Genomic DNA, 11,121 nt, shown 5'->3' with positions numbered 1-11,121 from the left:
GTTCTAGCAGTCTGATAGAGAAAGCGGCGCCGTCTACTCATTGCATGCCGGGAAATGTAGTAGTACCCGATTTCTGCCGCAGTTTTGCTGGTGACTACTACGCTGTGGAAAGCCGGCCGTGCTCTCAGTGCTGTATCCACGGCTGTTAGACGTCTATGGAGTGACTGGTAAGGGGAGAAAAGCGCCAGACGGTGTATATGGAGTATATAGCTGGGGTGATGTATGGGGCCTGACAGGTGATACATTGTAGTACGATGGGGGCAGGCTTTGTAGCGTTGAGAATCCCCCCCACCCCGCATGTGCCTACCCACCTATCCACTCTCTCTTTCCCCATGTGCTGACTTCTCCCGTCTGTGCTCTCTTCTTTGACCTGTCTACCCCATATGCTGTCCTCCTTGTCTGCTGTCTCTCTCCTTCCTGTGCTGTGTTCTCCCCTCATGTGCTGTCCCGTTTGAGCTCTCTCCCCCCTGTGCTCTGTCTGTCTCCCCCCCCCTGTGCTCTGTCTGTCTCCCCCCCTGTGCTCTGTCTGTCTCCCCCCCTGTGCTCTGTCTGTCTCCCCCCCTGTGCTCTGTCTGTCTCCCCCCCTGTGCTCTGTCTGTCTCCCCCCCTGTGCTCTGTCTGTCTCCCCCCCTGTGCTCTGTCTGTCTCCCCCCCTGTGCTCTGTCTGTCTCCCCCCCTGTGCTCTGTCTGTCTCCCCCCCCCCTGTGCTCTGTCTGTCTCCCCCCCCCCTGTGCTCTGTCTGTCTCCCCCCCCCCGTGCTCTGTCTGTCTCCCCCCCCCCGTGCTCTGTCTGTCTCCCCCCCCCTGTGCTCTGTCTGTCTCCCCCCCCCTGTGCTCTGTCTGTCTCCCCCCCCCTGTGCTCTGTCTGTCTCCCCCCCCCTGTGCTCTGTCTGTCTCCCCCCCCTGTGCTCTGTCTGTCTCCCCCCCCCTGTGCTCTGTCTGTCTCCCCCCCCCTGTGCTCTGTCTGTCTCCCCCCCCCTGTGCTCTGTCTGTCTCCCCCCCCCTGTGCTCTGTCTGTCTCCCCCCCCCTGTGCTCTGTCTGTCTCCCCCCCCCTGTGCTCTGTCTGTCTCCCCCCCCCCTGTGCTCTGTCTGTCTCCCCCCCCCTGTGCTCTGTCTGTCTCCCCCCCCCTGTGCTCTGTCTGTCCCCCCCCCCCTGTGCTCTGTCTGTCTCCCCCCCCCCTGTGCTCTGTCTGTCTCCCCCCCCTGTGCTCTGTCTGTCTCCCCCCCCTGTGCTCTGTCTGTCTCCCCCCCCCTGTGCTCTGTCTGTCTCCCCCCCCTGTGCTCTGTCTGTCTCCCCCCCCTGTGCTCTGTCTGTCTCCCCCCCCTGTGCTCTGTCTGTCTCCCCCCCCCTGTGCTCTGTCTGTCTCCCCCCCCCTGTGCTCTGTCTGTCTCCCCCCCCCTGTGCTCTGTCTGTCTCCCCCCCCCTGTGCTCTGTCTGTCTCCCCCCCCCTGTGCTCTGTCTGTCTCCCCCCCTGTGCTCTGTCTGTCTCCCCCCCTGTGCTCTGTCTGTCTCCCCCCCTGTGCTCTGTCTGTCTCCCCCCCTGTGCTCTGTCTGTCTCCCCCCCTGTGCTCTGTCTGTCTCCCCCCCTGTGCTCTGTCTGTCTCCCCCCCTGTGCTCTGTCTGTCTCCCCCCCTGTGCTCTGTCTGTCTCCCCCCCTGTGCTCTGTCTGTCTCCCCCCCTGTGCTCTGTCTGTCTCCCCCCCTGTGCTCTGTCTGTCTCCCCCCCCCTGTGCTCTGTCTGTCTCCCCCCCCCTGTGCTCTGTCTGTCTCCCCCCCCCTGTGCTCTGTCTGTCTCCCCCCCCCTGTGCTCTGTCTGTCTCCCCCCCCCTGTGCTCTGTCTGTCTCCCCCCCCCTGTGCTCTGTCTGTCTCCCCCCCCCTGTGCTCTGTCTGTCTCCCCCCCCCTGTGCTCTGTCTGTCTCCCCCCCCCTGTGCTCTGTCTGTCTCCCCCCCCCTGTGCTCTGTCTGTCTCCCCCCCCCTGTGCTCTGTCTGTCTCCCCCCCCCTGTGCTCTGTCTGTCTCCCCCCCCCTGTGCTCTGTCTGTCTCCCCCCCCCTGTGCTCTGTCTGTCTCCCCCCCCTGTGCTCTGTCTGTCTCCCCCCCCCTGTGCTCTGTCTGTCTCCCCCCCCTGTGCTCTGTCTGTCTCCCCCCCCTGTGCTCTGTCTGTCTCCCCCCCCCTGTGCTCTGTCTGTCTCCCCCCCCTGTGCTCTGTCTGTCTCCCCCCCCCTGTGCTCTGTCTGTCTCCCCCCCCCTGTGCTCTGTCTGTCTCCCCCCCCCTGTGCTCTGTCTGTCTCCCCCCCTGTGCTCTGTCTGTCTCCCCCCCTGTGCTCTGTCTGTCTCCCCCCCTGTGCTCTGTCTGTCTCCCCCCCTGTGCTCTGTCTGTCTCCCCCCCTGTGCTCTGTCTGTCTCCCCCCCTGTGCTCTGTCTGTCTCCCCCCCTGTGCTCTGTCTGTCTCCCCCCCTGTGCTCTGTCTGTCTCCCCCCCTGTGCTCTGTCTGTCTCCCCCCCCTGTGCTCTGTCTGTCTCCCCCCCCTGTGCTCTGTCTGTCTCCCCCCCCTGTGCTCTGTCTGTCTCCCCCCCCCGTGCTCTGTCTGTCTCCCCCCCCCTGTGCTCTGTCTGTCTCCCCCCCCTGTGCTCTGTCTGTCTCCCCCCCCTGTGCTCTGTCTGTCTCCCCCCCCTGTGCTCTGTCTGTCTCCCCCCCCTGTGCTCTGTCTGTCTCCCCCCCCTGTGCTCTGTCTGTCTCCCCCCCCTGTGCTCTCTGTCTCCCCCCCCGTGCTCTGTCTGTCTCCCCCCCCTGTGCTCTGTCTGTCTCCCCCCCCCTGTGCTCTGTCTGTCTCCCCCCCCCTGTGCTCTGTCTGTCTCCCCCCCCCTGTGCTCTGTCTGTCTCCCCCCCCCTGTGCTCTGTCTGTCTCCCCCCCCCTGTGCTCTGTCTGTCTCCCCCCCTGTGCTCTGTCTGTCTCCCCCCCTGTGCTCTGTCTGTCTCCCCCCCTGTGCTCTGTCTGTCTCCCCCCCCCTGTGCTCTGTCTGTCTCCCCCCCCCTGTGCTCTGTCTGTCTCCCCCCCCCTGTGCTCTGTCTGTCTCCCCCCCCCCTGTGCTCTGTCTGTCTCCCCCCCCCCTGTGCTCTGTCTGTCTCCCCCCCCCGTGCTCTGTCTGTCTCCCCCCCCCGTGCTCTGTCTGTCTCCCCCCCCGTGTGCTCTGTCTGTCTCCCCCCCCTGTGCTCTGTCTGTCTCCCCCCCCCTGTGCTCTGTCTGTCTCCCCCCCCCTGTGCTCTGTCTGTCTCCCCCCCCCTGTGCTCTGTCTGTCTCCCCCCCCCTGTGCTCTGTCTGTCTCCCCCCCCCTGTGCTCTGTCTGTCTCCCCCCCCCTGTGCTCTGTCTGTCTCCCCCCCCCTGTGCTCTGTCTGTCTCCCCCCCCCTGTGCTCTGTCTGTCTCCCCCCCCCTGTGCTCTGTCTGTCTCCCCCCCCCCTGTGCTCTGTCTGTCCCCCCCCCCCTGTGCTCTGTCTGTCCCCCCCCCCCTGTGCTCTGTCTGTCCCCCCCCCCCTGTGCTCTGTCTGTCCCCCCCCCCCTGTGCTCTGTCTGTCCCCCCCCCCCTGTGCTCTGTCTGTCTCCCCCCCCCTGTGCTCTGTCTGTCTCCCCCCCCCCCCTGTGCTCTGTCTGTCTCCCCCCCCCTGTGCTCTGTCTGTCTCCCCCCCCCCTGTGCTCTGTCTGTCTCCCCCCCCTGTGCTCTGTCTGTCTCCCCCCCCTGTGCTCTGTCTGTCTCCCCCCCCCTGTGCTCTGTCTGTCTCCCCCCCCCTGTGCTCTGTCTGTCTCCCCCCCCCTGTGCTCTGTCTGTCTCCCCCCCCCTGTGCTCTGTCTGTCTCCCCCCCCCTGTGCTCTGTCTGTCTCCCCCCCCCTGTGCTCTGTCTGTCTCCCCCCCCCTGTGCTCTGTCTGTCTCCCCCCCCCTGTGCTCTGTCTGTCTCCCCCCCCCTGTGCTCTGTCTGTCTCCCCCCCCTGCTGTCTTCTCCTCTCATGTCCTCTCTTGTATGACCTGTGTTCCCCATCACTAAACAGTCAGTGCCCAGCATGTCAAGAGGAATTTCTATAGGCTGAGTGCACACGTACTTTTTTGCCCTGTGGATTTTTCCGCGCAGAATTGAAGAAATCCGCAGGTGAAATGACCTGCATTTTTCCTGCGGATTTCTTCCATTTTTCCTGCGGTTTTCTTGCGGTTTTCATGCGGTTTTCCCCCTGCGGATTTGAAGACTGGGGAGGTGGAAAACCGCACAAAAGAAGTGACATGCTGCGAAAAATCCGCAGCGTCTGCACAGCAGTTTTTTTTTTTCCATTGATTTAAATGCTACTGTACATCACAATGCGGATATGCAACGTTTCTGCGCGGTAAAATCCTCTGCGGATCCGCTGGATATCTGCATCGTGTGCACACAGCCTAAAGGGGTTTTCCCACGAACGAAAGTTCATTTTAAAAATTGTCTGTGTCTGACCGTGTGCGGTGCATACCACAGCTCCTGGGCAGGGGAGGAAGCAAAAGACAATTACAGTAGGGGATTGCAGGAGGATACATTTTGTGAGATAAAATATTGTTTAAAAACAGTCAGTGAAATATTTTACCTCACAAAATGAATTCTCTGTGATCCCCTACTGTAATGTCAGTATTGTCTTTTGCTTCCTCCCCTGCCCAGGAGATGTGGTATGCTCCGTACACGGTCAGACACAGACAATTTTTAAAATGAACTTCCATTCGTGGGAAAACCCCTTTAATGTGACCGTCTTCCTCTGCCTGTAGACACGTCGCGCATCTGCCGCCGGGATCAGCCGAATGATTCACTGCGCCTGCGCGGTATTCGTGCAGACGCAGTGCGACAGTGTTCTGCTGGTGTTATCGTGGAAGAGGGTGAGTGTTTGTGTGTGTGTAGTGCGACAGTGTTCCACTGGGGGTACCGTGCAATAGGTTGGTACTAGCAGCAGTTTCCATATTTAGACACCCATTACTTGGGTGTCCCATTATGGCGGTCGGAAAACTTCACCCGCTTGGAATTCTGGAATACGGTGACATCTGGACAGAACAGGAAGTGAAAATATTACAAGGCAATTATATAAATAGATGGTACACATAGTGACGTGGTGCTGGCATATTTTCTGTATAATCTCAGGTCACTTGTACATGTGGCAGCCACTAATCACACTGCTGACTGAAGCGCCCATTACCCTACAAAGAAACCCAAGCATTGGGGTCATTAATGGGTTCCTCCTGAGATAGGCCACTCTCCTTTATATGAGGAAGTAACTGATGGTTGTGGAGTCTGGCTGTGGGGTCTGGCTGCGGGGCTGTTGGGTCTGGCCGCGGGGCTGTTGGGTCTGGCCGCGGGGCTGTTGGGTCTGGCCGCGGGGCTGTTGGGTCTGGCCGCGGGGCTGTTGGGTCTGGCCGCGGGGCTGTTGGGTCTGGCCGCGGGGCTGTGGGGTCTGGCCGCGGGGCTGTGGGGTCTGGCCGCGGGGCTGTGGGGTCTGGCCGCGGGGCTGTGGGGTCTGGCCGCGGGGCTGTGGGGTCTGGCCGCGGGGCTGTGGGGTCTGGCTGTGGGGTCTGGCCGCGGGGCTGTGGGGTCGGCATATAATGGACCAACTCATAATGATCCAACCATTGGGATTCCGTATTGCTGTGCTAATGCTGCAGATTTTTCCGCTGTGGAATCGAATAGCGGAAAAATACATGGCATGTTCATTCTTTGGCTAAGTGCACACGTTCGGAAATTTCTGCAATTCCTGCCGCGTTTTGCAAGCGTATTTAGCTTGCAGAATGCTTGCACTTTCCAAGCGATTTCAAGCATCGCTTGGAAAGGTTATTGATGGGTTGATCACACTTGTCAAGCATAGCGCTTGACAAGTGTGACCACCTTTTTACTATTGATGCTGCCTACAGTAAATGTTCATGTTAATTTTATCCCCTGTTTGGACAGCAGCATCCCTGTTATGTTACTGTATTTTCTGGACATTAATGTGTAGCAAATTGTGCATAATAAAATTTGTAATTTTTGGCAATTTGAACTGTGCTTTGTTGTGGTTGACTAATATTGATTGGAGTTTTTGCCGTTTTAGTAATTTATTGGGTTGCTCTTCGTGTTGTTAATGCTGTGCTAATGCTGCGTATTTTTCCACGGCGGAATTGCATCGCGGAAAAATACGCAGCATGCTCATTCTTTGTATGTGGCTAAGCCCACCATGCACAAAGTAAGTGGCGCATGTGCGGATGGTACCCAGGGTTTGGAGGAGAGGACACTGTCCTCCAGGCCCTGGGTACCATAATCCTGTTAAAAAAATTAAAATAAAAAATCGTGATCTTCTCACCTTCCGGCATCCCCCGCAGCCTTCCCGATCCTTGCGATGCTCCCGGCAACTCCCTTCCCAGTGATGCCTTGCGACAATAACCTGTCATGACGTAGCGGTCTCGCGTGATGCTACGTCATGTGGGTCATTGTCGTAAGGCATCGCTGGGAAGGGAGTTGCCGGGAGCATCGCAAGGATCGGGAAGGCTGCGGGGGATGCCGGAAGGTGAGAAGATCACGATTTTTTTTTTTTATTATTATTATTTTTAACATATCTTTTTACTATTGATACTTCATAGGCAGCATCAGTAGTAAAAAGTTGGTCACACTTGTCAAACACTATGTTTGACAAGTGTGACCAACCTGTCGATCAGTTTTCCAAGCGATGCTAAAGATCACTTGCAAAACGCTAGTGTTTAGCGGGAATACACATGCCAATTCCACATGCGTATTTCCAACGGCAGGGAGTTACGGAATTGCCGTGGAAATTTCCGTGGCAATTAAGAACATGTGCAGATAGCCAAAGAATGAACATGCTGTGTGTTTTTCCACTATGCGATTCCGCAGCGGAAAAATCCGCAGCATTAGCACAGCAATGCGGAATCCTATAGGATTGCATGGGATGCGTTAAGTACACAACCTTCCTGACCGGCAACTTTAGACTGATGGATCATTATGGTCATGCAAATAACCCTGTGTATCTGTTATTCAGTCGGGCTGTATATTATGCGTTACCTTGGGGATGGAGTGTCATCCTTTGCTGGGATAATAAGAATTTTATTTAGATAGCGTCAAGATATTCTGCAGTACTTTACATATGGTGGTGACTAGTGATGAGCGAGTATACTCGTTTCTTGGTTGTCCTCCGAGTATTTTGGCTTGCTCGGAGACTTAGTTTGTTGCGAAGCATGATTTGTGGCTGCTGGACAGCCTGAATACATGTGAGGGTTGCCTGTTTGTTAGGGAATCCCCACATGTATTCAGGCTGTCAAGTAGCCGCAAATCATGGAGCTACCTCGACACAAACTAAATCTCCGAGCATGCCAAAATACTCGGGAGGACACCTGAGCAACGAGTATACTCGCTCATTACTAGTGGTGACATGTACAGACAAATACAATACAAAGTAACACATAGTTCTACTGTTTACAGGAGTGAGGGCCCTTCTCTCAAACTTAGTCTACAGTCATGGCCAAAAGTTTAGAGAATGACACAAATATTATATTTTCACATGATCTGCTGCCCTCTGGTTTTTATGTGTTTGTCAGATGTTTTCATCACATACAGAAATATAATTGCAATCATATTATGAGTAACAAAAGGTTATTTTGACAGTTAGAATGAGTTAATGCAGCAAGTCAATATTTGCAGTGTTGACCCTTCTTCTTCAGGACCTCAGCAATTCTCCCTGGCATGCTCTCAATCAACTTCTGGATCAAATCCTGACTGATAGCAGTCCATTCTTGCAAAATCAATGCTTTAATTTTGTCTGAATTTGAAGGTTTTTGTTTGTCCACCCGTCTCTTGATTGCCAACAAGTTCTCAATGGGATTAAGATCTGGGGAGTTTCCAGGCCATGGTCCCAAAAACTCTATGTTTTGTTCCCTGAGCCATTTAGTTATCACCTTTGCTTTATGGCAAGGTGCTCCATCATGTTGAAAAAGGCATTGTTGATCGCCAAACTGCTCTTGGACGGTTGGGAGAAGTTGCTCTTGGAGGACATTCTGGTACCATTCTTTATTCATGGCTGTGTTTTTAGGCAAGACTGAGAGAGAGCCCATTCCCTTGGCTGAGAAGCAACCCCACACATGAATGGTTTCAGGATGCTTGACAGTTGGCATGAGACAAGACTGGTGGTAGCGCTCACCTGGTCTTCTCCGAATAAGCCGTTTTCCAGATGTCCCAAACAATCGAAAAGGGGATTCATCAGAGAAAATGACTTTACCCCAGTCCTCAGCAGTCCACTCCCTGTACCTCTTGCAGAATATCAGTCTGTCCATGATGTTTTTTCTGGAGAGAAGTGGCTTCTTTGCTGCCCTCCTTGAGACCAGGCCTTGCTCCAACAGTCTCCGCCTCACAGTGCGTGCAGATGCACTCACACCTGCCTGCTGCCATTCCTGAGCAAGCTCTGCACTGCTAGTAGCCCGATCCCGCAGCTGAAACACTTTTAAGAGACGGTCCTGGCGCTTGCTGGTCTTTCTTGGGCGCCCTGGAGCCTTTTTGGCAACAAGGGAACCTCTCTCCTTGAAGTTCTTGATGATGCGATAGATTGTTGACTGAGGTGCAATCTTTCTAGCTGCAATACTCTTCCCTGTTAGGCCATTTTTGTGCAGTGCAATGATGACTGCACGTGTTTCTTTAGAGATAACCATGGTTAACAGAAGAGAAACAATGATGCCAAGCACCAGCCTCCTTTTAAAGTGTCCAGTGGTGTCATTCTTACTTAATCATGACAGATTGATCTCCAGCCCTGTCCTCATCAATACCCACACCTGTGTTAATGGAGCAATCACTGAAACGATGTTAGCTGGTCCTTTTAAGGCAGGGCTGCAATGATGTTGAAATGTGTTTTGGGGGATAAAGTTAATTTTCTAGGCAAATATTGACCTTGCAAGTAATTGCTGTTAAGCTGATCACTCTTTATAACATTCTGGAGTATATGCAAATTGCCATTAGAAAAAATGAAGCAGTAGACTTTGTAAAAATTAATATTTGTGTCATTCTCTAAACTTTTGGCCATGACTGTACAGTGGCATGTAAAAGTTTGGGCACCCCTGGTCAAAATTATTGTTATTGTGAACAGTTAAGGAAATTGAAGATGAAATGATCTGTAAAAGGCCTAAAGTTAAAGGTGACACAATTCCTTTGCATTTAAGGCAAATGAAATGTGGGAGAGGGGAGTGGGGTACTGGGTAAAGGGGCTAGTTCATGTTAAATGAAAATGTTTCAATCTGCTTTGTAATTTTGGTATCTGTCTGAAGTTTGTGTCAAACTGTATTGCCTTAATAAAAAGTACATGATTAAAAAAAAAAGGCAAAACAAATGTTTACATTTTAAAAACTACCAAAAGGAAAATGGGTTGATGTAAAAGTTTGGGCACCCATCATGGTTAGTACCTAATAGCACCCCCTTTTGAAAGTATCACACGTTGTAAACGCTTTTTGTAGCCAGACAATAATCTTTCAATTTTTGTTTGTGATTTTCATCTATTCTTCCTTGGAAAATTCTTCCAGTTCTGTGAGATTCCTGGGTTGTCTTGCTTGTTCTGCTATTTTCAGGTCTAGCCACAGATTTTCAATGATGTTCAGATGAGGGGACTTTGAGGGCCATTGTAACACCTTCAGCTTCCGCCTTTTGAGGTAGTCTATTGTGGATTTTGACGTGTGTTTAGGATCATTATCCACTTGTAGATGCCATCCTCTTTTCAGCTTCAGCTTTTTTACAGATGGTGTTATGTTTGCATCAAGAATTTGTTGAAATGTCATTGAATCCATTCTTTCCTCTACCCATGAAATGTTCCTTGTGCCATTAGCTGCAACACAACACCAAAGCATGATTGATCCACCCCCTGCTTAATGGTTGGCAGGATGTTCTTTTCTTGAAATTGTGTGCCCATTTTTCTCCACACATACCTTTTGATCAATGTGGCCAAAGAGTTCCATATTAAAGGGAATCTGTTATGAATGAGTCACCGAGGAGGAAAAAACAAAAAGCAAGCTAAGCCCAGAAGACCGGAGAGGTTGGTAACTAGCGGATTGCAGACCCCTGATCCTATCCACAACAACTAGCAGTAGCCGTGGAGCGTGCCTATGGTGGTCCTAGACGCCTCGTCACGGCCGGAGAACTAAATAAGCCTAAAGAAAGAAAGGGAAAATCTAAACTGCCCCAGAGCAGACCCCAAAGCAATAGACAGCCCCCAACATGTATTGTCAGTGAAACAAGATGAAAGCACAGACACAGATAGAAAGATAGGCTGAGCAAACAATGGGGCCCTCGCTAACTAGAAAGGACAGGAAAGAAAAGCTGCTGTCTGCAATCACGCAAAAAACCCTGCTAAAAAACTGTCTAACACGTCTGATAGAAAAAGGCCCTGAAGTCGCTAGACTTCAAATAAAGAGATCAACTGATCAGAGACAAAATGGGGATTCAGCCCAGTCCCAGCCAGGGCTGGCTGAACACAAAAACTAAGTAAACCAGACTAAAACTCATATGAACAATAGCAGAGAAAACTTAGCTTTAGGAAGGCAGGAACCAAACTGGAAACCAGAAGCCACAGTCAGGAAAAATCACCAGCAAGAAACTAGGGAGTCGGCTGCCTTAAATCCAATCAGAAACTCCTGATGTCCTATCGCAGTCCTCTTCCTCAGGTGGCCAGTCTGTGCCATTTAGATCAGCTTCATTACCTCCCTTCACCAACAGAGGGAGTCCAGATAGAGAACTCACTACTCTGTCAGCACAGCCAGCTCCATAACCCTCACCAGAAGCCAGAGGCAAACCCGAAAATGAGCTCACAACAGGAATCTGTCTCCACTTTTTTCGCATATCATGTAAAAATATCATTCAATTCAGTGTCAACTATGCATTATAACAGTACTTTTGATACCCCTTGACTCCCCACCTTTGATCAATAAATACCGTTTATATTCCTCCCACGGTGTATGTAAATCTGCTCGGTCCTGTCCAATGGGCGGGGCTTATTGTCTGGCTCCCCCCCCGTCTTGCTTTACCCATTGTAATCCCTGCGTTTGCGTACTGTTACCACGCTTGCGTAATCGAATGGCCTTTCGCGCATGCACAGTATGCTTTGCC

At 52.7% G+C, this 11,121-nt stretch overlaps 1 protein-coding gene across 3 annotated transcripts in view; it reads left to right on the top strand.

Annotated features, from left to right (window-relative positions):
* NFXL1 (nuclear transcription factor, X-box binding like 1) overlaps window positions 1-11,121 on the top strand; it is a 236,301-nt gene that overhangs the window by 487 nt on the left and 224,693 nt on the right. Inside the window, exon 1 of one of the 3 annotated variants that reach the window (XM_073583467.1) lies at window positions 21-167. The exons of the other annotated variants lie outside the window; for them this stretch is intronic. The gene's annotated coding sequence lies outside the window, so the exon portion shown is untranslated. Of the gene's footprint in view, window positions 1-20; window positions 168-11,121 lie in introns of those variants that run through there. 3 annotated transcript variants of the gene reach the window in all.

This window comes from Dendrobates tinctorius, unplaced genomic scaffold (genome assembly GCF_039654945.1).
Source record: "Dendrobates tinctorius isolate UK_male_01 unplaced genomic scaffold, ASM3965494v1 ptg000079l, whole genome shotgun sequence".
Lineage (NCBI taxonomy): Eukaryota > Metazoa > Chordata > Amphibia > Anura > Dendrobatidae > Dendrobates > Dendrobates tinctorius.
This window is presented reverse-complemented; position numbering and strand designations above follow the sequence as displayed.